This window comes from Cryptotermes secundus, unplaced genomic scaffold (genome assembly GCF_002891405.2).
Source record: "Cryptotermes secundus unplaced genomic scaffold, Csec_1.0 scaffold248, whole genome shotgun sequence".
Classification (NCBI taxonomy): domain Eukaryota; kingdom Metazoa; phylum Arthropoda; class Insecta; order Blattodea; family Kalotermitidae; genus Cryptotermes; species Cryptotermes secundus.
The window spans coordinates 271,727-298,452 of record NW_019737984.1 but is presented as its reverse complement, the minus strand read 5'-3'; the positions used below and the strand labels follow the sequence as shown (position 1 = coordinate 298,452).

The window sequence follows — 26,726 nt, the reverse complement described above, 5'->3', positions numbered from 1 at the left end:
TCGGCGCGGGACAGTTTCATTTTGAAGAGTTGTGCGCAGTTTTGAGGGGTGCTGGCTGAAAGAGATAGTTATACAGGTTACAATAATGGTAGTGGGGGAGCAAGTTTCTTTTCCTGTGCAGTGTGAGAGAAAGAGAGTGGGGGGTTGTCTGTTATGAAGAGAAGTGGGAGTGGGGACGATAGTGGGGGGGATATCCGAAGAGAGGCAAGTTGGGAACGCCGTTACCGCTGCCGTCTCCGCCTCGCGGTGGCTGATGGGACTCTACTGACGGCTCACTACTTGCAAGAGCAGCGTGGTCGAGCTAGGATCGTCAGAGGAGGAGGAGAAATTCCACGCGGGCGTCTCAAAACGCCGGATTTACCTGCTTTTGAAATCTCTTTAATCAGGACCAGTCACCTCACAGAGCCTTGGACTACGAGAACTGGAATCTCAAAGTGTTAAACCTTGTATACTTCATCATTCTGGGTACAAGTCTAAGAACTGTCAAATTTAAAAATTGCGCGCCGTTCCAGGGTGTAAATACAAATGACAGAAACCATGAACCAAACTTATGTCTGTTACAGCATTAGTGCAGACTAGAAATCTGGTCAGCGGACAGTGATCTGTGTTAACAGTAGCAATAAAGCAAGTGTTTTTGTGTGTTAGTTCCCCGGTTTGACACCGCAAGTAGCACCCCACGTTTGCGGCACCAAGGTTGTCTTGGAACAGCTCCTTGCTCCCAAGACTTAACAAGATTTCGTGTGAGAGACCTGTTGTTATCGCCCGTCTGTGGAACATCATTAACAACGGCCACTACGACGAGCAATCCATTAGCTACGTTGACTCAACTTATCGGCTCTTGTGAGACTATGGAGGCCACGTACTGCATGGGAACGGATGTAGACGTCTGCCGCATGTTCGATCAGTACCTCTACAAGGTGAGTACTGAGTTCGTGCCATCATTGGTGGTACTGTATGAGATTGCACTGAGGTGAAGATACTTGTTGTGGTCTTGTGTTATGGCACCGTATAGCTGTATGTTTCCCAGCATTTCAGAGAAGGATCTTGTATGAGATTTGCACTGCGGTGAAGATACTTGTTGTGGTCTTGTGTTATGACACCGTATAGTTGTATGTTTCCTAGCATTTCAGAGAAAGATCTTGTATGAGATTTGCACTGCGGTGAAGATACTTGTTGTGGTCTTGTGTTATGACACCGTATAGTTGTATGTTTCCTAGCATTTCAGAGGAAGATCTTGTATGAGATTTGAACTACAGTGAAGAGACATGTTGTAGTCTTGTGGGTTATGACACCGTATAGTCGCGTGGTAGATGTTTCAGAGAAAAACACTTCGTCCATCTTCAAGGTACTCTTATCATCATAACCCTGGGAACTGCAGTATGTTTGGTCTTAATTTTTTCTTCGTGTGGTAACTGGAATTTCGTGTCGATGTTTAAGATTGTGGCATGTCCTCTTATCGTCTGCATGTACCTGAAACATGATTCTTCACGTATTTGAAAGCAACATGCTCAGGAGAGTAGTGCGAAGGAAGAACGGCAAAGAAAGATCGCAACTTGCGATATTACGTAACGAGGAATTTCGTGATCCCTTCGGGTTAACTGTTACAAGAGTAGTGATATAAGCCGTAGTTGCACGAATGGATGGCACTGAGAATTCATACAAACGTTCGGTGAATAATCCTCTTGGAAATCAGTCACGTAGAAGACCTAGAAGTAGATGATAGGCGAACAATAAAATTGCTTTTGGGGGAATATGTTTTGAGGTTGTAAGCAACTGGTTTAGAATCGCGTCTGAAGTTTGTAACTTCGGTATCTGTTTTGTTGATCCTTCGGGTTCGACTACCAGAGACTTCGTTCTTATGAAGGCCATGTCGTAACGCGTTTTCTTTATTCTTTGAATTGGGTGAAACTGAGTCCACTCAGGACGCCGGCTGGTACTTGGCATATTGTACCAACCCCGGATGGTAGGTACATATGGAACATTCTGTAGAATGAGAATTGCCGAAGGAAAGTGAACTACTCAGAGAGAACCTGCCCTACTGGCACTTTTTCCACCATGAATCCCATATTTCTTGACCTGTGATTGAACTCGGGCCTCCGCGCTGGGAATCTCTGGCGGTCAGTCGCCTGCTTCTTATCCTGGCGGTCTCGACCCAGTTCCAGAGTGTTCTGTGTTGGTTTTGTTATGGAGAGTGGTGTTGGGGTACGTTTTTATCGGAATACTTAGATATTCCCCTGCCATTTCTCACCACTTCAGTTCCCCATTACATATACACGTATAAGATAGCCAAAGATCATCTGTTCGACTGTCCTTTGTTTCTCCCAAATAGCTCACAATAGAAAGAATTGACAAAGCCAAAAATGTTCTTCCTGGAGAGAGAACCCCGGGAAGATGGTTAATTTTGCTGCTACCTGCATGGGTTCGAGTCAGAAGTACTTATTTCCAGATTAGAAAAGCAGTGGCATCGTGACGACAGTAATTACGTAATCTTGGCGTGTTATATAATTACTGTGGTGAAGAAATGCGTCTACCCCATGTTACAGCGTGATAACAAAAATAGTTTTCTGAAATTATGTTGCAGATTTCTCTGCATGGGAACGCAAGCATTCATGTTCAGAGGCTAGTACATTACACCCGTTTAAAGCCGCAGTAACAAGGGTCTCTGTCTCACCCCCTCCTACAGCTTAAAAATAAAATTTTTTCGTCTCAAGAATTAACGTTAGCATGCTGGTGGTAAATCCAGTTTGGATTCAGTGTCTCGTGTTGATAAAAAAAGAGTATAGCTATCCCTGTAACAGGCTGTGGACCAGTAACCGGTCTAAGTGCATGGGGGAAACCCACCCCCTCAATACTGAATACGGAACAGGCTGTGGAGGCACATAGTTTCATGTATCTTCGTCTATGTTTTCTTTTAGTGCTAATGGGGTGGGACTAAGTCCCTTGTACTGCGGCCACTTCTGGCCTATTGTACCAGCCCCAGATGATAGGTGAGGGTGATTGTGTAGCAATTGGTGGAAAACCTGCTTCATTGCCATTTTGTCCACCACAAATCCCACTTGACCAGACCCGGGATCGAACCCGGGCCGCCGCGGTGGGAAGCCAGCGACTAGCCGCATGAGCTATGGCGCGGTCTTCGTCTATGTTTTCTTCTTCTCTGTGATTTAGTATGCTCTTGCTGTGATTTAATTGCTTTTGTTTTATTTTCTATGCCACTCTGTCGCCTTACCGGATAGTACTTAATTCCACAGCTCAGTATCAGTTGAAATAGGCAGTGACCGGTCAGTTGGAAGGGTCGTGAAAGGAAGCAGTGATGGCTGAATTTGAAGCAGCACCCCCTCACTTCCTTTGAAGAGGGGGGGGGGTTATGAAAACCACAGTACATCTCAGTAATGTTAGTCGCCCTCCTGACCAAGTATTCAGCTCAACATCCACGGAATGCGAAGCTGCCCACTTACCCGTGACGTCGGTGTAAATTTTATTTATCTTTGATTTTTTTGTGGTTTGCTTAACGACAGTGTCAGTATCTCGTGCTGTATGGGGTCGAGCGGTGGGGTGATTGTCCAGTAATTAATTGGGAGGGTTTTGGAAGGAACCTGTCGTGGCTTAATTTGAGATGGTTGAACGATAGTGAACAATGAAATGGAAGAAGGTTGTGGAAGGAAGCGGTCGTGGCCTAATTCCAGGTTCTGTCCGAATGTTTGCCTGGAGGGACTAAGGGGGCCCATACACGTACTAGTCTGGCTCGCGAATCCGGTTCCAATGAGCCAACCTCGTCCTTGTGTGGGTCGCAAAGTTGGGAGTCAGCTCATGCGTTTGTGGTGAAATTAATCCGAGCGCGGCTCCCGAGTCAAGCTCGCCGAGCCGGACTCTTACGTGTATGGGCCCCTTAAGGCAAACACTGTCTTCGCTTGCTCGGAAGCCGAGATCGTGGTTTGGAATCCCACTCAGGGCATGGATGTTTGGTGTGTGTATGTGTTGTCCTGTGTTTAGGTGGAGCCTTGCGACGGGCTGATCACTCGTCCAAGGAGTCCTACCGATTGTGAAATTATTAAAAGAATAAAAGAAACCTCGAAACCCGAATAAGGGTAATGGAGGAGCGGATAAAAGAATAACAAGTTTATTCTGAATGAATTACATAGATATATAGCCATATTTTACATCTTTTAATGAAACGGCCCGTCATCCGACAAATGTTACGTTTGTTTTAATCTTGTTGTAGTTTTGTATGCGCCTTTAATACGCTGGCGTTACACTTCGACTCATTTTCACCAATCACCGATACTGTAGGTTTGTACAGGTTAACCAAAATTTATTCACAACATTGTAGACAGATATAAAGCACAAAGTACATTAAATGTCATAAAGTGGTTCGGGGTGATCAGAAACGGCTCAAGACAGTTTCATGCAAGTTTACAATGTAACCAGTAGTGGCACTTTTCATCTAGTGTCCAGGTCATGAATGGTGGAGCTATACCTCCAGTCCCCCATACGTCTTCGTGGCGCGGTGCGTAATTGCTTAAGCACAGGTACAACTTTTTACCGGTAGTGTCGCTGTTGGAGGAATATGAAACAGAAACGCAAAATGTCGCCGCAACGGAAAGCCGTATGTGTGTTGTGCTGTGAACTGAAATCCATGATTGAAGTGAAAGACGTAAACATCCGGAAAGCAGAGGACAAGTACCTGTAGTAGAGTCCGTGAGGCACTAGACGGAACACTTTAAGGGTGAGAATATACATTCTGTATACGCTGAGCAGTCATAGAAGTTCGTGAGGCTTTTCGGCACAGTCTTCGGAAATCCGCCCGCCGTGCTAGAAGAGAAGTTCAGATTCTGGGACAACTGTGCAGAAAATTCTCCGCCCTAGTTTATAGCTGTATGCAAGTGTTGGAACCATGTGATCGGCCACGTCGGAAAGAATTTGTTTAGACGGATTGAGTGGTGGCAACTTCTTGGAAGTGTTTCTCATTGGAGCGAACCGTTCATTGTGCAGTATGGTGAACAGACAGAGTTGCAAAATTAGAGTTCCTGAGAATCCACACGCGATTCCCGTATACGAAAGTCATACCCCCAAATGAAATTTGCTGTGCGTCCTTTCTCTCCACACGTCGTGATTCGACCCTTCCTCTCTACAGGGTGCACCGTAAACTTCCATGACACTAAGCTTTTCTTTCAAATTGTGCTTTATGTTCACTCTTAATTCGGTGGATAAGAATTATGGGAACTCTTTATTTCAATCATCACGATGCTTTCTGGTAATTACTTGTTACGAGGAAATAAATGTATTCTGGGGAGTAAAGCGCGGCCGGCGCGTAAGGCTGACAACCTTACCGCCATCTTTGAGCCGATTGTTTAGATAATGTGGGTCCCTCAACATCTCACAACCGTACGAGCCTTCACGGCTTGGTACAGGGTTAGCTTTTCTTACTTTTTTACTTTTTTATTAAGAAATTATATCCAGCATGAGACGAATTTACGGTGACAGGTTCTAAAGCAGTCTCCAAGCTTTCGTGACTGTTTGATTCATTACGCCGATATTATGATGGACATTGCCCATTTCTTGGGGTCTGAGACACATTCCATTTAGGCCGCGCCATAGCTCAAGCGGTTAGTCGCTGGCTTCCCACCGTGGCCGCCCGGGTTCGGTCCCGGGTCTTGTCAAGTGGGATTTGTGGTGGACGAAGTGGCGCTGGGGCGGGTTTTCTCCAAGTCCTTCGGTTTCCCCTGCCAATCTTCATTCCACCAAATTCTCCATCATAACAATCACCCGGGGCAGGCTACAGTAGGCCAGTCAGTGGCCGCCGTGCCGAGTGGACCCAGCTGGACTCCAACCCCAACTAAGCGAATTAAAAAAATTAATTGTACATTCCGTTTGATATACACGATCTTTAGGAAATTAATCACACTCCCTTCTTCAGGTGATTCTCAGTATACTGACAAGCCTGTTGACTTTATATTGAGGTTAGTAACGGTAGGTGGGACAATTTTAATACTAGGCTAATAAGCTAACAGCTCACAGAAGATTTATTTAATGTCAGGCTGTCTTCTGGGAACGCATATTCGACACTGTGTAGTCCAACTTACCGACAGCATCGTTAAATAACACACAAACAAGACGAAGGTAGGAGCAACTCCCAAACGTCAGGTAGCTTCGTTAAGTAACAAACAAACGCGAGGAGAGTAGAGCCTCTACATCAAACGTTACGTGACACAGTGGGCAGTGTCCAACATAATATTGATATGAATCACCGGCGTAGTTAGAATGTTGAATATCTCACGATTCATGCTATTGGGGAGTGCATGATGAACATATCCTGATTATGGCTAGTTATATGGAATGTCCGAAGCGCCATGACATGAATGGAGAACTTGTGGCGGACAGTCAGTGGTCTCTGGAACCCGTTACACCAGAAAGGGAACAGAAGTCGACCCACAGACCTGATCTTACCAGCCTCGCAACAGCAACAACTGTGTGTTTTCTGTTGCGCTTACATAAAATTAAAATAGTCTTAAGGAAAGATTAGGGGAGGAACATAGACTGAGGGTGTTCGAGATCAGGGCGTTGAGGAGAATATTTGGACCGAAGAGGAATGAAGTGACAGAAGGTTAGAGAAAACTGTATAATGAGGAGGTTCATAACTTGTACTCTTCTCAAAGTATAATTAGAATGATCAAGTCAAGGAGGATGAGGTGGTCAGGGCATGTAGCACGAATTGGGGAGAAAGGGAATGCATGTAGATTATTGGTATGAAAACCAGAAGGAAGGAGACCACTGGGAAGACCAAGGCGTAGATGCGGACAATATTAGAATGGATCTTAGAGAGATAGAATGGGATGGGATGGGTTGGATTGATCTGGCTCTGGAAAGGGGCCAGTGGAGGGGTCTTGTAAACACGGTAATGAACCTTCAGGTTCCATAAAATAACAGGAAATTCTTGAGTAACTGCAGATTTGGCTTCTCCTCAAGAAGGGCTCGTCTCAATAAGTATTATGTTTTTATTGCTAGTGGGGTGGGACTAAGTCCCTTGTACTGCGGCCACTTCTGGTCTATAGTACCCGCCCCAGATGATAGGTGAGGGTGATTGTGGAGCAATTGGTGGAATGAAGATTGGCAGGGGAAACCGAAGCACTCGGAGAAAACCTGCTCGAACGCCACTTTGTCCACAACAAATCCCACTTGACTAGACCCGGGATCGAACCCGGGCCGCCGCGGTGGGAAGCCAGCGACTAACCGCTTGAGCTATGGCGCGGCCTAGCAGAATGGTTACTTCTAGCTCTTGCCGATCTACCAGAGTTGCAAAAAAAGAAAAGTGAATAGTTAAGCCATTAGCAGAAGTTTTTTCGTCCTTGCTTGTATGTGAAGTATTCAGTTGTAATCTTGCTCGCTGAAGGTCGCCTTGTACCGTGAATATGTAAGAGATATTTTGCAGTTGTAATTTATTTCCTACTTTGCTATAACTAATGGCAGGCGAGACCTGTATGCAAGTATAAAGGAATATTAACACCAAGCATGGTCTATGGAATAAAACACGCCATTTTCCCATGGCAGGATGGTTTATGATGGGTTCAAATACAAACTATTTGCTCTTAACTTAAAACTTTTCAGAGAGAATCTACTCAGCATGCCCTTTGACCTTTTAAAATACAGTGGTAACTACTGTCACCGCTTACTCTAACGTTAGGAACTGTATTTTTCCTGCAGAATATGCATGGGTTTCATATTATTAACAACATTTGTTCCCCCTGAACGTCATTTACCCGATTGTCTTTGTGCTGGAAACGCAGTTAGTTTCAATGTTACGTATGTATTTGACGAACTTCGTGTTCCAAAGGCCACTGTTAACGGCACGAATTCAAATATTCTTGCCATATGTTTATTGGGGAACTTCTGTGGTCAGTTTTTGCCCCCAACAAAATTATTTCAAAATGTTTGCACGGAATTTGGAGTGAACCTGTTCTGTCTTGAAATATTATGCTGAAAATTATTTACCATTATCGACTAAAGTGTATGTTCATATGTTTTTGGATAAGGAACCGGGATATTTTGAGTCGGTGTAGCGACTGCTGTTTTAACCGATTGTGGCCCCACCCTAGCCTCCTATTAAATTTCTACGGGGGTTGAAGCACTATTCCTGGGGTTGAAGTGACTGGAGCCTGCAGCTGACCATTCACGTCCGGGTAGTCAGAAGGGTCAGAAGACTGATAGGGCTTGGACCTATACCATCACTACACCATGCGTCTTCATGTGTTTCATTACGCATAGGGCCTCTTTACATAGCCTCTACCAGCAAGGGGATGGAGGATAGCTCAGTCTGTATTGTGATAGTCTACATGATGGGCGCCCGGGGTTCGATTCCCGGCAGGAGAAAAGATTTCTCTCTTCTCCACGGCGTCCAAAACAGCTCTGGGCCCACCCAGCCCCCTTTCAAATAAGAAGTGGGAGGCAGTTCCCAGGAGTAAAGCGGCCGAGGCCTGAAACTGACCACACCCCATCTGTGGCTTAGGTGACGAATGGTGCAGCTATATCTACAATCCCCATACGTCTTCATGGTGTCGGGCATAGGGACACCTTTACTTTACCTGCCAGCAGGGGTTTGTGTATGTGGCACTCTCAACTTGCACTGGGGTTACGTGCCACGATTTGTCGTGTTATCATCTTTCATGACTGAGGATCTTAGTGATTCCTTTCAGCATTTGTAAAGCTGGCACGCGGTAGCGTAGTTGGTTGAGGCACTATGCTACAAGCCGGAGGATCGCGAGTTCGATTCCCGATGAGGTCATTGGATTTTTCAATTTGCGTAATCCTTCCAGACGCACTTTGGCCCTGGGGTCGACTCAACCTCTAACAGAAATGAATACTAGAAATCTTCCTGTGGGTTAAGGGCGGCCGGCGCGTAAGGCTGACAACCTTACCGCCACCTGTGAGCCGATTGTCTAGTTAATGTGGGACCCTCAGCGTCTCACGCCCCTATGGGCCTCCACGGCCTTTTACAGGGATAGCTTTACCCTTTATTTTTATCTGTAAGCTAATGTTGGAATAGTACCATGAGACGTCTGTTTCCGCCAGTTTTGGCGCCCTTACATGGTGATCATTGGTGATGAACTTTTCATCTCATTTGACTTCGTGTAAATTTCCCAGATCTACTCTCCATTCTCTACACGATATAACTCAGTAAATTTATTGGGCTGACAACCCGGAATACTGAGTTCTGCCATTTTTTTTTCGCGTACATTCTTTGGTCTCTTGGCCCAGACTTTCTTCTGAGACAATGAACACCTTATGCACACTGTAGAACTCCTTAAATGAGGATAAGTCCATCCCAAGGCATCTTATTAGAGCACATAAAAACGCAAACATCAGTTACAAAACCAGGAATCGAACCCTCAGTTTAAATGTATCTATTTCTCAACAGCCCTTGTGGACCTTATCCGCCTTTTCAATTTCTTAATCTACACACAGTCGGTAGGACTTTTTTGGACGGGGGCTCAGCCCCTCGCAAGGCTGCTACATACACACAGAACAAGACAAGCACGGAGTAAACGCACGCAGACCTCCATGCCTCGAGTGAGATTCGAACTCACGATCCAAGTGTTCGAGCGGGTGAAAAACGGTTCATGCCTTACACCGCGCTGTGATCAGGAGTTTAAATGTATGGGCGACTTAATATTATGCATGTTTTCAACTGCATATCCATCTGGATGGTGACTGTTATCCTGATGAGGAAAGAGGACACAGCACTGATGGGGCCTACGCTGAATAATGTTCCAGTCGCTAAGGAACTGTAGTTGATGCTCGCAACTCGACCGTTCCGACCGCTGTTTACATTTCTTCCTGGAAACTTAACCGACCTGAGTTTATGTTACTGGCTGAAGAGCATAATGGGAAATCGAACTCAGTCTTTCCCAGTATATCTTCCTCTCTTTTAGGACGGTCTCGCCATCATCACAAATTACTGTTTCAGAATAGTCTTAAATGAATTTTATTTGTCCTTGTAAATGGTCGTTTACGTCTTGAAAATGGCTCATATTTCTTGCCCCCAGCATTCCCTGTAGCACTATCAGCATTTAGTACGTAGGCCTGGTACAAGTATTTACAGCTCTGCTACATTTGATCGATTGATGGGTCCACATCGTCCGCGTCCTTAATTGTCGTATTTTTTTTTCGAATAATCGATTAACATCTGCTGTTCTTTCCCATTTTAATATAAATTTCACTGTTCTCAAGCACTGTCATTCTGTCTTCTTCCCTTAGGGAGAGGCCGAGTTCCTCTCTCAAACAATACCCATTGTCAAGGTCGCACGAAATAAAACCGCTTTTTGTTTCCTTTTTCAAGGAAAACCCTAATATTGTCCTTGAGCCTAATTAATTAAGCACTACGCCATGAAGACGTATGGGGAAGTGAATGTATACATCCATGTATTCTTGACCTCGGTACTAGTTGGAGGTGAGTGGTCAGCTTTACGCCCCTGCCGTTTTACCCCCGGCGAAAGTGCGATAGCGTAGTCGGTATAGCTACTGGCTACGGGCTGGACGACCGAGAGGTTCGTGTTCGAGTCCCACTAGGATAAAGAACTTTCCCTTCCCCATGCCGTCCACCCGACCTCTTATCCAATGGGTACCGGTGTCTTTCCCAGGTGGTAAAGTGGCCGGGACGTGAAGCTCAGCACTCACCTCAAACTAGTGCAGAGATGAAGAAAAAGTGGGTCTATAAATCCACTCCCCCATACACCTTCATGGCGTAGTGCTTAATTAGTTGGAGCAGAGGACAACTTTACCTTTCCCTTTGCGTCTAATATTTCTTTGCTTAACGGTTCATTGTGTCCAGTGTATCGTGACATTGAGATGGGTCATTATGAAGTATTTTGCATAGACGTCACCTCCCGCAGCGTTACATAACAGAGGGATTTTAGAGGGAAGCCGTTTCCGAAAATGCAGGAATATCTTGAAGTGACCATCGTGCTTTCGTTGCCTTGTATTTCGTGTTAACCTTCCGCTGCTGCAGCATTCAGATCGTGATCTCTATATAATCTCCTAAGTGATTATCAACATTTCGGAGGTACACTCTGTCTCCATCCTAAAGGTTGAAATTATTTCTAACCGGAAAATTGAGACAGCAAATTCCGCTCAAACATAACCCAGAAGATTTTTTTTTTCCTTCTCACTACAGCCCCAGTGGGCCTAGGCCTACCTCCACGAATTTCTCCGTTCACAACCCAGAAGATTACAATAGAAATGTAAGATTTGAGGCTTTCACGGCGGTGACTATGAAGAAAGCAGTCTTCTGGNGGCGATACGTTCCTCCGAAACGTCGGTTAACACCACATATACACGGTGCCAAATCCCAGAAGACTGCTTTCTACAATAGAAATATTCACCGCCGTGACGCCCGCAGACCTCATAGGCTGTGCTGCAGAACCCCTTAACAGCGATGGCCAGTTACATGTCTCTGTTGCCTCCCGTGCAACACGTATACGTATTTCGCTTAGCCGCCACTAATAATAGTTGCACTTATCGGTATTCTGTAAGTTACACTGTGTAATTTGCGTGTTTGTGAAGTTCAGTGACCTTAAATATACTTTTTATGTACAAGGTATACACAAAAGAAAGGTGCGGTTTCAAAAGTTAATAAAAAAATGTATTTCTCAACTTACACGGTCACAACGCACACTGTCAGATGCGGGAACTCTCTAAGTTTCTCATGCGCTAATTAGAAACCTCCAATGTATGCACCCTGGGTCACACGACGCACATCCACGCGGTAATCAAACTAATCCCAGACCCAGTGCAGCATGTCCGCTATAATGGCCTGCAGCGCATGCGCTATCCGATCACGAAGTCCATGGATGGACGTGAGCAATGGTGGTACATAAACGCTGTCTCTAACGAACCGCCAAAGAAATAAATCGCACGGTGTAAGATCTGGTGAACGGGGTGGCCAAGGGAGAAGGTTGTTATCTCCATTTGCAGCAGAGTTTGATTACCGTGTGGATGTGTGCCGTGTGATCCAGTGTGCACACATTTGAGGTTTCTAATTAGCGCATGAGAAACTTGGACAGTTGCCGTATCTGACAGTGCATATTGTAATCGTGTAAGTTGATAAATAAATTTTTTATTAACTTTTGAAACCGCGCCATTCTTTTGTGTATACCCTGTATTTTATTTAAAGGACATTCACAGAGGTGGGGATACGCACGAGATGCCCTCGGTCACTCTCAGAAACTCCACTTTAGTCTATTTGGCCACTTCACGCAAATGCTGTTAAGAGTAACTTCAGTTAAATTCAGTTTTGAGGGCACACCAGTTTTCTGATCGAACCAGAGAATTGTATCCTGTTTGTAGGATTTGAAGCTTTCACGGCGGTGACTATGAAGAAAGCAGTCTTCTGGGATTTGGCACCGTGTATATGTGGTGTTAACCGACGTTTCGGAGGAACGTATCGCCTCCATCTTCAGGGTAGAAGGAAAAATATAAGAAATCCGCAAGCGAAGAGACCGTGAGAACCAGTAAAAGCAGTCGCTTGCGGATTTCTTGTATTTTTCCTTCTACCCTGAAGATGGAGGCGATACGTTCCTCCGAAACGTCGGTTAACACCACATATACACGGTGCCAAATCCCAGAAACTGCTTTCTTCTGTATCCTGTTTGTTTTTCTAGGAAAGTTAACAGTAGATACCGTATATTCAAGTTTTTATGGATCGTGCTGGTATAGCAACAACGCTGTGTACGTATATTCTCCATGCTCCCGTCTCTGATCTACGTTACATTTCCTAGTCCTTTCCTGACGAATGTCCAGGTAGTACGTTGGAATAGGTCACGACTTTACTGTCTGTTACCCGAGAGAAGATCTGTGTCTTTCCAGGATTTGAGGTTCTCACAGTGGGCAGTATGTACAGGTCCTTCTCCTGGGATATGACGCCATGTAGTGCTTTGAAAGTCAACCGACGTTTCGGAGTAGCATATCGCCTACATCTTCAGGTCTAAGATGGAGGCGACATATTCTCCCGAAATGTCTGCTGACTTTCAGTGGGTACACAGCGTTATATCTCAAAAGATAGACCTGTTCGTCTCTGTCTTTGACTGTGTATAATGAAATTAATTGTTATTTATAATACAGTGACTTAGTTTTATCCGTATGAGTTAAGGCATTGTACTAGTTTGTAGTCAAGTGTCTTTATATTTCCTCTCCAAACCAGTTACAGTTGGCCTGCGCCTGTGTCTCTGCTCTCGTGCTGAGTAACAAACAGTACTCACCAGTTGTGGTAATCTTCTTAATCATTAGATGTAATAGAACAAATGCCACTAGTTCCACCGTTTCACGTGCAACGCCTCTTTTTATAAAACATGATAAAAGTCATTCACTTTAAAATTTTTACATATCACATAACTTTTAACTTTTTAAAAGTTTTCACCACATGTTTCGACCAATATGGTCATCATCAGGTGTTTATAATTGAGGAAACTGATGTGCTTCTGTTATCGTGGCTTCGGTCATTATTGTAGACACTGTGTTAATTGCGTTTCGGAGGAACGCATCGCCTCCATCTTCAAGGTAGAATAAGAGGAGAAGAAATTCCGCGAGCGAGGAACCAGTTTGCGTTGTTTTAGTTTCAGTTAAAATTCCGACGCTGTCGAGTTTTCCGCCTACAAACTGTGCAAATTGGTTATAGAATGGATACTTCATGTCGCTTTAATGGACAGCATCTGTCTTGCAGAAATGCCTCTCTTGCATGAATGCTTGAAACGTTTCAGCGGTTGTAATTGTGTACTTAGGCCCACACCATACGAAATTACTCATAACCAGAACCTAGACCTATACTATAACTTGTATTTATGTTTCCCATGTTTCTGTTGTCTCTCCTTGTTGTGAGGGCATTCATGTCAAGTCTGACGAACCGTCTTACTCAAACTCATCCTTATATGAGCTTATGTTTAATTTGGCAAGGGATTGGTAAAGTAAATATTATTTTACAAACTGAGATGATTTCACTTCTTGCATTATATGAAATAACTGTTCATCGTTTCTTGTCCGTGTTAAAGAGCAGCTGAAAAGGTTAGCAGAAAGATTGCACATGAACAGGTGACAAAAGATTAATGTTAACCACGCGAGGTACACCTCTGTCTTTGGATGCTTACTCTCTGCGGTAGCTACTCTTTTGATAATCGAAGAGGTGAGATCACTCGTAGAAGCCATACCATAATTCTACCATCATCTATATTAAAGTCGTTTGCCTAGCAATCGATTGACAGGAACAAAATATTTTAGATGAAACCGTCCGGAAAATTTTTAAGACGCTAAAGCTGTTTGTGCGTTTTTCAGTAGCTTTTCCAGCCCATTCAGCGTCCCTGCGTCTTATTCAGTCACGTAATCACTTTTGTCATATTGTAGGACTCCTTGGACGAGTGATCAGCCCGTCGCAAGGCTGCTTCCTAAACAAAGGACAACACAAACAGAATAAACGCATACACACATCAAATATCCATGCCTTGAATCGAATTCGAACCCACGATTCCAGCGTCCGAACGAGCGAAGACAGTTTATGCCTTAGACCGCGCGGCTACCGTGATTGGGAAAGCTGTTTATGTATAGCCTGTAATAATACTACAGAATGTTTTTGAAATTTCTGTAAAAAGTAAAGCGGCCCGTCGCCGCGAGGGCGCCATGTAGGTACAAAAATGTTGACATATGTATGTATGTATTATTATTATTATATTATAATTGGAGGGGGTGTGTTTCCCCATGCACCCGATCAGTTTGATCTATTGTACGTCCTCCTATGATATTCTACCAGTCTCTATACCCTACCGGTACTGGTGCGTGCCATCAGTCCCGATTCAGCCAGCGAGTTCGGCCTCTACTGGCTCAGCGGTATCTAGATGCTTCCCCCATCTACCAGAGGCGTTAGGGACTATTGTTGGGCGGGAAATGTCCTTCAATTTGGCTCAGAGGTCTCCTTGAGACATGAGGTTCTTTTACGTGCCGTAAAGCTACGACACGGGACCCACGGCTTAATGTCCCTCCCGGAGGACTTGTTCCCTGAATTTTTCCGCCCTTAAAAATTCCACGACCTCCGCCTGGTTTGAACCCGCGTACCCTGAGTCATGAGGTGGGAACGTACATATGTACGTAACTCAGTAACGAATATTAAATGAATTAAATTTTATTTGGGGGATAGGCCGTCGTCGTTTTTAGTTGTGCTGTATTTTATTGTTGTATAGTTTGTCTTACGGTATGTATTACTAAGTTGTTATTATACGTTGTAGTATGTTCCACAAATTGAAATTTTGTGGATGAAAGTCTGGTTTTGTCTGTGGTCGAATGTACGCCCGGAATTCGTCCAGAAGTGTGCACATTAGTCCCTGTTCATTTTGTATGACGTTTTCGCGGATTTTGAGTCGAAATTTTGAGTGAGCTCGAACTACAACTGTCTGCTTTATTCTCGGAGAGATTTTGGAAACAGTTTAGTAGGGTAAAGGACTGTGTTCCTTAGAATTAATAACGCCACGACTCTGTGATCTTGTGATCAGAGTTCCTGGCTACAGATCCAGAAGGCCCGGGTTCGATTCGCGGCGCTACCAGATTTTTCTGAGAAGTAGTGGGTCTGGAACGGAGTGCACTCAGTCTCGTGAGGATAACTGAGAAGCTATTTCAAGAAAAATACGGCTCCGGTGTAGAAAACCGAGATTAACGGCCGTGAGGATCCGTTGCGCTGACCACGTAACCCCCTCTATACCCTAAAGTTGGCACTAACTTCGCCGGCAAGCGGCGGTCGCTCGGTCGGTATAGTTCGCTTGCGGACTCAAGCCACGGATTTTTAGACATACCGTGAGGTGTTAGCACAGCCATGAAGCGAACTTGTGCGACATGGATCGTCTCCACTTAATGGGAGGAACGTCGATCTCCTCTGCGCGAGTCCACGTCCGAAAAGTGCTCACCGGCCGAACGGTATATAAAACATAGCTTCCGTCCGAAGCGTTATACATTTTCCCTCTTGTGCCGAAATTTGTGTGCTCTCTGAAAGTACGTATTTTTATTTCTTTATTACAGTTTTTAATTTGGATTTCCAGTCCACTAAAATCTGAACCTACAGTTTAACGCGGGGGTGGGGTGCGCTTTGACAGTCGTTTCAATGCACTGTACGTTTGTCCCCCAGCGGAGATGCAACTGTGGCCTAACGAGGACAACGCGCCAGTTGATAAGACCGGCTCTGTATCCCACGCAGCCTCCTACCCAATGCTTACCGTGCGCTTTTCACCGGGGGTTAAAGAGGCCGGTTCGTGAAGCTGACAGCTCACCTCCGTCTAGTGCTGAGTTTAAGAATGAGTTGAGCTATACTTTCACTTCTCCATAGGTCTTCATGGCGAGGTGCTTAATTAAGCACAACGACAACTATACCCTTACCTTGATATGAATGTTATGTTCTTCTCATAACACTATTCGTACATTTGCATAGTTGCTAACTCTGTGTTCGAAACAGTGGCTTCTAAAAACAGATGAAATTAATTCATTGTTTTAACGAAGAAATGTTGGAAAGAGGTAGAGGTATGAAAGGAATGAAAGAAAGGAAGTAAAGGAGGCGAAGGAAATTAATAATTTCTTGATGAATCTCAACGGGCCTTTCCAATAGTAGGATAGTCCGTTCTTGACACAGACAAGCAAATCAGTGGCAAAGTGCACTGTGTTTTCCCACTTAAATATTTTAATCACTTAACACGTGCACTTATGAGTTATGCGAAGAGCATTCTAGCTTTTAGAAGTGTAAAGAGCTGGAGTTTCTAGTAAGGGGGTTGTTGGGAGTTGAGTTCTAAAGTGAAATTCGTTGTTCATGTCAGTTCCTTTGCAGAGAAGCTGTTTCCTAAACTGCATGATTGGAGATGAGCGTTTTCGAGCATCAACAGTAGAGGTGGAGGCTCCATCCACCCACACCCCAAACCCCCTAGAAACCCCCCTCCAAGTTGGAGATCGATGCTTTGGGGAAGTTCTGATGTTAGTTGAGGGAGACCCTTTCCAACTACTCTTCGATATAATTTGCATGAAGTGCCTCAAGCCATATGGACTACAAAATACGCAACAGAGAGGGAGAGACAGAACCAATGAGCAGATTGCATTACGTCGCTGCCTACATTCGTGAAAGTATGTTAACAGTATCGCCTCTTCTTATAACTGTTCGAGTTATTTTAGTTTTAATACTTTCTGTGTTTATATTCGGAAATGACAAGTGACACAGAGGTCTGTCATTAGGTTATAAAGCTCAGATATCGTCGATGTTGTATCAGATATTGGAAACACTTGTTTGATAATGTCGGCATAGTTCTGGTATAAACAGCCCATGCGTGTGCGTGCACTAATGTCTCGGCCCATTCCTGCCATTATTAGGTACGAGTATATAGGGCTTTTACAATAGTAATTCCTTCAGCTGCTATACCTGTGTTTACGCATTTGGAGTGTGCTGTACAAGTATCTTGTCCCTTATGTCATAAAATAAATTACATAATAATATTTATTTTTTAATATTAAAATTGAGTTACATGTTAAAAGGTGTGTGTGTGTATATATATATATATTCTACATAAAATGAATTAAATATTACATTTAAAGTTTTTGAAATATTACATTGTTAAAATTGAGTTATATGAAGAGGTGTGTATATTCTCATTTTGCTTTATGTTGTGGTGTCCCTTTTGTTTTGTGCTGCCACATGTTTAGGTGGTGTTCGCCAGTGTGCGTTCTTGTTTTTCGTGTGTTTCTTCCTATGGTCTTATGTTGATGTGATTATACACGTGTGTTAGCCTACTGGTGTGTGATGTGTTGTTTTCCGTTTTCTTCCCATGGCCTGCCCTTACGTGGAGACCGTGTTGTTTGCACCAATGGCTTGCTTGATATTGCTAATGACGAATTATGCCGGTCTTCTCACCATTTTAATTGTATCATTTATCATCATCGTCGTCGTCGCGTCATGACTTTCTATTTAGGCCTATTAATTTATACAGAGATGATTCCCCTGGGTTTAATAATAGTCTGTGTAGGGTCGTTTCTAATCCAGCATCCCACCGGTGAAACTTTAGAAAACCCAACAATTCTTAGAATGATTGATCTCAGGTGTCGAATTCCTCATATCTGAATACGAAGTAGAAACACTAACCACTACAACACAACAGTCACTTGCCATGATATACGATCGCATGACTAACAGCGATGTGATGTCAGCCATCAACACAAACCTGCTGATGTCAATCAGGATAAAGTGCTTGTATATCTCTTCACTCTTATCTCGAGATCCTGCTACAACATTTATATGGAATTACTGGGTAAAACCATAACCGCTATTACAAGTCTGACACGTTATCCGTAGCATTACAACAGAATGGATTGGATATGTTCTTGTGAACTTTTCGAGCTTTCTCAAATATGTGGCGCCCTTGTGGCGAATGGTTTCTTTACTTTTAGTAGAATCTTCAAAAACACTGTACCAAAATATTGACATAGGCTAAAAACAAACAACTTGACCATCTTGAAATCTTCGTGTTTTCTAGAATATTTTGTTCTTAACATTCAGTCGCTAAGGAAACAGGTGGAATATAAGATTTTACTATACTCGTAGACGGTGATATGTGGCATAATTTAGAATTGAAGGTAATTTGTTTATTATTAAACAGCACCACTATTTAGTGCTTGTTTGCTTAATATTTAGGAACTTAATAATGTATTTCTACAGAACGGTCTGTTATGAACTATGACGTCATGCCTGACTCATTACACACATCTGTGCTTAACTAACAATTGTGCCCCGTGACCTTCTGATATGAACTCTGTTGCACTCTACTTGTGTGTTCAGTGACGCACTGTAATGCACTTTGACTTATAGTAATATATGACAGTAGGTTCTGCCATAAAAAAATGTCACGTATTCGGGGTTTGCATGACTAATAAGACGGGGTTTGGATTTAATCATCGAATTTATTGGATCTTTATACAACTGGTTGCAACAGTTCACAAATCACAATCTGACGCACTGCCATCTTCTTCCGGCTGGTCACTCCAGTGGAACTGTTCTCACTTCCAACTGAACTGCGTTGTACCCCGTTGTACTCCTTCAATTCTGATCTGAACTACGTACGACTCACTTTGCCATCTTATAACTCCTCAGCGCGCATCCTACGAAAAACACCGTTTTCTGCTGTCAAGAATGTGTGTCCGTTACCTAGCAAAGAATGCCCTATTGTTGAGAGCGTGTACTTCGGTAATATGTTTACCGAGCTGTTGCCTAGCAATGGGCATATTCGTCAGAATATAGTTATTGAAAGGATAAATAGCAGTCCTCGTACAAATACGCCTTTTCTGTTTCACTGCGTAATATGAATATTCTGTTGTATCATGTTGAAAGGTAAACTTGCTCCTGTGCTCAATTAGTTAAGCACTGTGCCATAGAAACATATGGGATAGTGGAGGTATAGTTCCACTATTCTTGCCCTCGGCACTGGATGGAGGTGCGTGGTCAGCCTCACGCCCCGGCCGCTTTGCCTCCTGGGAAAGAGCCCCGAGTATCCATTGTATGGGAGGTTTTATGCGTCATAGAGCTGATCTTGATGCTATGGAGATGAAGAAAAATCTTACCCCTTCCGAGAATCGAACTCCGGCCGTCCAGACCATCGCTATACCGACTAAGCGGTCCCTGTGTCATGTATGATGCAGGACTTTTTTAGCGTAATTTTCTAATTTTCTGTTAAGAGAGGGGCTTATGACGTCTATGCCGATTGGCTTCTGCTTCATAATGTCCGTGTATCCGCCTGTCTGCCTTCAAACAAATTAACAGATATTAAATAAGCTTGTTGGGCTCATCAGCATTATGACAGGACATTTTTGTATGTTTTAATTTCCCGTTATGAATACCAACCTGGCAACCAAGAGAAATTGAGGGGCGTGAACGACCTTAATGCCACTATGTATGCAAATTCTGTTAGGTTTCATTTCTGTGGAATTCAAGATAACAGCAAGACGGTCGCGCCAGATCTATAGCTCAGGCATCATTATCTGCCGGTTTGATAGTGGTAGCTAACAAATCACTGGGACTAGGCATGAGACAGGGATAAACAAGTATGTCTGCAGATGCTCGACACAACACTTTTATATTGTAGCAGTTGCTGGCTGGGTGATGATGCTACTCTTTGAGGTTAAAGCTATATGTTGTGCCTGTGGTTAATTAAGCACTACGTCATGAAGACTTACGGGAGAGTGTATGCATAGACCCACGAATACTTGGCCACGTCACTAGTTGGAGGTGAGTGGATAGCTCCACTCTCCTGGGAGGAGTCCCCGGTACCCATTTGATAGGAGGCTGTGGGCCCGAGAACCGGCCAGGACGACGTGGGGAGGAGAAAAGTATTTGCCCCTACCAGGACTAGAACTATGATCCTTCGGCCTTCCAGCCCGTATCCAGTCGCTCTGCCGACTCCTACTCTTTGAGGTTATGTCTGAAAATCTGAGACTAGGGTGGAGAAAGCTGAGCGCTGTATTTACAGTTTACAAGAAATATTAGTGGAAACGTTGTTGAGGCTACAAAATAAATTTGGCTTATTTACATGCGCATTTTTGTGCGAGTTATTAATAATATATCACTATTACACGCCATATTTTACAGGATAATTTCTGGACATCAAAATAAATAATATAATTCATGGATATATATATATATATATATACTGAGGATCTCCTTTGAAAAGTTGTAGCTATTTTAATTTCAACTTCCATGGTCAGCCCTAAAATAATCGCCAAGTTCAACGAGTTATGTGTAAGAAGAAAACAAACCAAAGCTGTATTAAAATCATTTTATTTTGCTTTTTTACGAGCACATGATATGCTCGAAGTGGCGTCCACTTTCACGGACACATCTCAGCCATGTATGACAAAGAAACTTGCAGGCGTTCGAAGATTCCCAGTCAAGGCCGCGCCATAGCTCAAGCGGTTAACCGCTGGCTTCCCACCACGGTAGCCCGGGTTCGATCCCGGGTCTGGTGAAGTGGGATTTGTTGTGGACAAAGTGATGCTGGGGCGGGTTTTCTCCGAGTACTTCGGTTTTCCCCTGCCTGTCTTCATTCCACCAAATTCTCCATCATAATCACCCGCGTCAGATACAATAGGCCAATCAGTGGCCGCCATGCCGAGTGGACCCAGTTGGAACTCCACCCCCACTAAGCGAAGCGAACATTCCCATGCTTCACTTACATGTTATTGTAAGCCACAGCTCCCTCTTGGTATCGACTACACTGGCACAGGGCTTGTTTTTCAAACATCCCTATAGAAATAAATCGAGAGGATTCAAGTCAGGAGAGCGTGCAGGCCAGGAAACTGGAGCTCCACGTCCGCGACTAATCCAGCGCCCAGGATAATTTTCGGACGGCCGTTGTCTTATCTCGAAGAATGTAATATGTTGGAGCTTCGTCGTGTTGAAATCACATGTTTCAGTATGCCATTTAAGTGTTCGAAGAAAATGAAGCTAATCGCGACAGCTTACTCATGCCAGTAAAACAAAGAAACCAGTATGCTGGTCCTTGCTTGGTTTACTCTTTAATTCTGAAGATGGGAACAACATGTTCCTCTGAAACGTCGGTTGACTCAACGGACTACACGGAGTTGTAGCCCAGAAGACATCTATATAGGACAGTGTTTTTTTTCTTGGCACTACAGCCCCAGTGGGCCTAGGCCTACCTCCATGAACTCCGTTCACTTCGGTTTTTCTAGATCTTACACATACGGTAAGACTCCTTGGGCGTGTGATCAGCTCGTCGCAAGGCATCTACCTGTAGACAATCACAGAAAAACGCACACAAACATCCATGCCCTGAGTGGGATTCGAACCCACGATCCCGGCTTCCGAGCGAGCGAAGACAGTTCATGCCTTAGACCGCTCGGCTACCGTGACCGGCATAGGACAGGTGTTACTTATCTCAAAATGAAAGTTTGTAAGAATTACATGGCATTATATCCCCCCCCCCCCGAATTAAATGTCATGTGTTGAGAGTGCTGGAACATTTTGCTGAAAGCCAACCTGAAAACAGTGAAATCAGTCAAATCTGGAACAAAGTCGGCGTCACCCGCTTTTCGGCCTTTATGCACTTATAGAACTTATGTAGCAGATAAGTTGGCCGCGCCGTAGCTCAAGAGGTTAGTCGCTGGCTTCCCACCGCGGCGGCCCGGGTTCGATCCCGGGTTTGGTCAAGTGGTATTTGTGGTGGACAAAGTGGCGCTGGGGCAGGTTTTCTCCGAGTACTTCGGTGACCCTTGCCAGTCTTCATTCCACCAATTGCTCCACAATCACCCTCACCTATCATCTGTTGCTGGTACAGTATGCGAGAAGTGGCCGCAGTACAAGGGACTCTTCACTAGAGTACAGTGAGATACAAGGGAAAAAACTGTTCCATCTTCCATCGCGTGGTGAATACGATTCCTAGTTTGCATGTGATCTTTGCCGTGGTTTCCTTCCCAGCAATGAAAGTTACCTACGCGATTTTCAGGGGTGTTCATTGATGCCCACTGATGCAATGTTCATCCATGTTGATAATCTTTTTTTGTCGTGGCTCATAAATATATTTGTGTTTTATTTTTCTTCTTCAGATTTTACATTCACAGCAGTGACTAAGAAGAGTTGGCTCTAGTATCTTTTGGGATGTGACGCCGTGTAGTCTGCTGGTGGTTTACCGATGTTTCAAAAAAACGTATTCCTTCCATCCTAAGGACTGAAGAGTAAGCCAAGCAAGCAGTATGTTTCCTGTATTTTTAATCCACTTTATCAAGGTTGATGCACTTCACTGTTTCGGTATAGAGATCTTCTGTCCTGAGGATGGAGGCAGAATTTTCCTCTCAAATGACGGCACTTATCCCAGGAGACTGTGGCCTTTATATTCATCGCCACGAGAACCCCAGAACTTTAAGTATAAAATGAATAAACCCATTTTGCGCTAATAGACCAAGAAAGTCATATCGTGACATTAAAATATGTAAACCTTCTGCGTATTCTGTTGCATGTGTGGCTTGTATGTAGCCTGTCATTGCATCTCAAGCGGTCTTGCTGTTAAAGTCCAGGTAATGGTAGGCATCATAAACGGGTTAATAAAGTTAGACAGTTAAGTTCTAGTAACTCGCCATAAAATGGGTGAATGTTATAGTGACAAAGACAATATGAAAGATGTAAGATTTGAGGTTTTCACGGCTGTGACTATGAAGTAAGCAGTCTTCTGGGATTTGGCACCGTGTATATGTGGTGTTAACCGACGTTTCGGAGGAACATATCGCCTCCATCTTCAGGGTAGAAGGAAAAATATAATAAATCCGCAAGGGAAGAGATCGTGAGAAACGGTAAAAGCATACTGTCTGCTTTTACCGGTTCTCACGGTCTTCGCTTGCGGATTTCTTACATTTTTCCTTCTACCCTGAAGATGCAGGCGATACGTTCCTCCGAAACGTCGGTTAACACCACAAATACACGGTGCCAAATCCCAGAAGACTGCTTTCTTCAATATGAAAGATGATAATTCACTGGATCTAAATTCATAAAATATACGGACTACCGGTAAGTTCACGCGTAAGTGCCTCGTTGATTTTCTCCCCCCACAACTTGGGACTGCGTTACTTAATGGGACTAGCGAACGGAAATCCTGTATCACACACAGTGCGCTGGTGGTGTCCTCGTTGCTTTATAGACCAAAGAAAGTAAACTCTCTAGTTCAAATGAAATGAGAGTAAATATTAATACATTGGCGCTGTCTCATTACAACAGAACATCTGCAAGACAGCATTCCGAAGCGAAACCCTTGGAGCATTATCTGCTGAAATGTCGAGATATGAATACCAGAACGATGCACGGCAGCGAAGTCAAGTCTGCATAAAAGTTATTTACTAGCATCAAGACCTACAGAAGGAGGTATATATAAGTTATTTTTGCGGTCATGCCCGACTTGGCTATGAGCCAGGATAACTCAGTCTGTATGCGACTGGCTACGGGTTGGACGACAGAGGGATCAGAGTTCGAGTCCTAGTAGGGTCAAGAATTTTCTCCATGTCGTCCAGACCGGCTCTGGGGCCCACCCAGCCTCCTATCCAATGGGTACCGGGGGATATTTCCCCTGGGGTAAAGCGGCTATAGCGTGAAGCTGATCACTCACCTCCAACTAGAGCCGAGGTCAAGAAAATGTGGATCTATACATCCACTTCCCCATACGCCTTCATGGCTTAGTACTTAATTGGTTAAGCATAGGGACAACTTTGCCTTTTACCCGATTTTGCTTGGAGCCGGGATAGCGCAGTCGGTATAGCGCCTGGCTACGTGTTGGACGACAGAAGGGTCGGAGTTCGAGTCCCTGTAGGGTTAAGAATTTTCTTCACGTCTTCCAGGCCGGCCCTAGGGCCCACCTAGCCTCCTATCCAATGGCAACGGGGAGGCTCTTTCCCCGAGGGTAACGCGGCAGGGACGTGACGCTAATCATTCACCTCCAGCTAGTGCCGAGGTCAAGAAAATGTGGATCTATACATCCGCTCCCCCATACGCCTTCATGGCGTGATGCTTAATTAGTTAAGCACAGGGGCAACTCTGCCCGACTTTGCTGTGGATGAAGGAGATACGAGTACAGATGCTTTTGCGTCAAATAGCAATGGATGGATGTCTGTTAGAGACAGCTTATGGAGCGGGGGGAAATGTTATTGGAACGTTAGAAAGATCTGTAACATTAGGTTAATTTTCGTAAAGGAATTTATAATTACATCGCGGTAATCTGAGTTGAAAATTGAAAATACGTGTATAACGACTTCAGACAATGGCCCTTGGTGCTGGAAAACTTTCTGCATGACTTCCGAAATTTGTTACGGTGGGAAGTTATAATCGGTTCAGAAATTATCTGAAACACTGTTTCGGGTGTTGCAGAGTGCGAATCCCAACAACAGCGATATACTTTTTCAGAACATATTGTAACATGTTTCAGCTGCTATGAAACAGCTAGGTAAACACGTTCCGCGAAGATAAATTTATGGTCAACGATAGGCCATGGCTTTCCATTGCTAGGCAACGGATCTGTAAACAACCTTCAGCTGGGTGTATCGTAACAATATCAGACGTCTGTTGCTAAGCAACGAACAGTACATACGTTTTGTCAGCAGAAGAGGCCGTGTTTTCTGTGTGGCCCGTGCGAAGGTTATATAACGAGGTTTCTACCCGTGTGGTTGGGGGAGGCGGGGCCGAATACCTCCACCGTGACCCTGCGAGTCGTAGGAGGCGATGAAAACGGAAGTTTCAAATCTGAGACAGTAAAATATGGTCGCGAGTCCCAAGGGACTCAGACCCGCGAAAAACTGCGCGGGAAAGGGCCAGCAGCGTACACAAAAGACAGACCCGTCCTCTCGTCAGAGAGGGTGCCCCACAAAAACAAGACCGTAAATCTCAAGCGGTAATTAATATGTGGGGCTCGACACCAAGTCTCTTTTGTGAGTACCTGTGGACGATTGTTTTTTCGGGTTTCTTTACTTAAAACATCGCAACGAATTTTGTTTTGGTTCATATATGCTTCGATATCTTTGTGACGTTATAAATCTCTAAAGACTCAGATGATGTCATCGTTCATTCATAGTTAAATGTAATTAAGTAGAACTTATGCTTCCTGTGCTAACAGTCATAGAGCATAGCGATAGCTGTTTCCCGTTAGCAAAATTAGCATATTTCTGAATCACGCTCATTAGAAGGAGGAGAGACGTTGCCCCACGGCGGGTGGTAGCGATTTACTTTCCAAGCTATCATTTATTTTTTCTGCTTTCCGTTAGCTTGGCTATTNACTGGGGACCTGTCGTCTTGACAGATTACTGATGATGATGATGATGGCTATTGTTACACCTCGTCTCACGGACGTAGCTGCGACAAATTAACCGTCCTCACCTACCGTACCAACAAACGAAACTTTCTTTCAATAAAGTTCATAAAATTGGGTATTTGAAATAACATTAGTTAATGTGGAGGCACGCTGTAGCGTAGTTGGTTGAGTCACTATGCTAGAAGCCGAGAGGTCGCGAGATCGAATCCCGATGAGGTAATTGGATTTTTCAATTGACCTAATCCTTCCAGCCGCAATATGGCCCTAGGGTCTACTTAGCTACTAACAGAACTGAGTACCAGGAATCTTCCTGGGGGCTAGAGGGCGACCGGCGCGTAAGGCTGACAGCTTTACCGTCAACTATATGATCCGATTGTCTAGATATGGGAGCCTCGACCTCTCAGAACCCTATGGGCCTTCACGGCCTGTTACAGGGATAGCTTTACCGTTAGCTTTGCATTAGTTAATGTTTTATGAAGCTTAGTTTAACTTATTCATTCAAATTGATCTGGTGAGATTAACCTTATAATTTTCGACTTTCCAGCGATGGATACAACACATTGACGAGGATAAATTTTGAAGAACTGTAGCCACGGCAACTCGGATGGCCAGAAAGCTTATAATATTCCCTGCTGGCTGTATTCTTTTATCGACATATTTGTATTCTGCACAGAATTGTTAACTGGAGTAGAAACAGGAGGTTGCAAGTAAAGCTATAAATAACTGCATTTTGAAAACGCAGTTCATATGTATGGGTAATCCTATCCATTGAAATATTGAATATCAACCGCGTTAACATACCTCACGTTGTTAGCATTACAGCAGTGACTAAGATTTTCCCACTGTCATACTCAAATTAGGTGCCCCGCTGCCAGAAATGCC

The 26,726-nt window shown here is 44.1% G+C and overlaps 1 long non-coding RNA gene across 1 annotated transcript in view; it reads left to right on the top strand.

Annotated features, from left to right (window-relative positions):
• Window positions 1–201: 201 nt before the first annotated feature.
• LOC117282803 overlaps window positions 202–26,726 on the top strand; it is a 245,706-nt gene continuing 219,181 nt past the window's right edge. The window contains exon 1 of the long non-coding RNA XR_004513684.1: window positions 202–917. This is a non-coding gene — a long non-coding RNA (uncharacterized LOC117282803). The remainder of the gene's footprint in view (window positions 918–26,726) is intronic.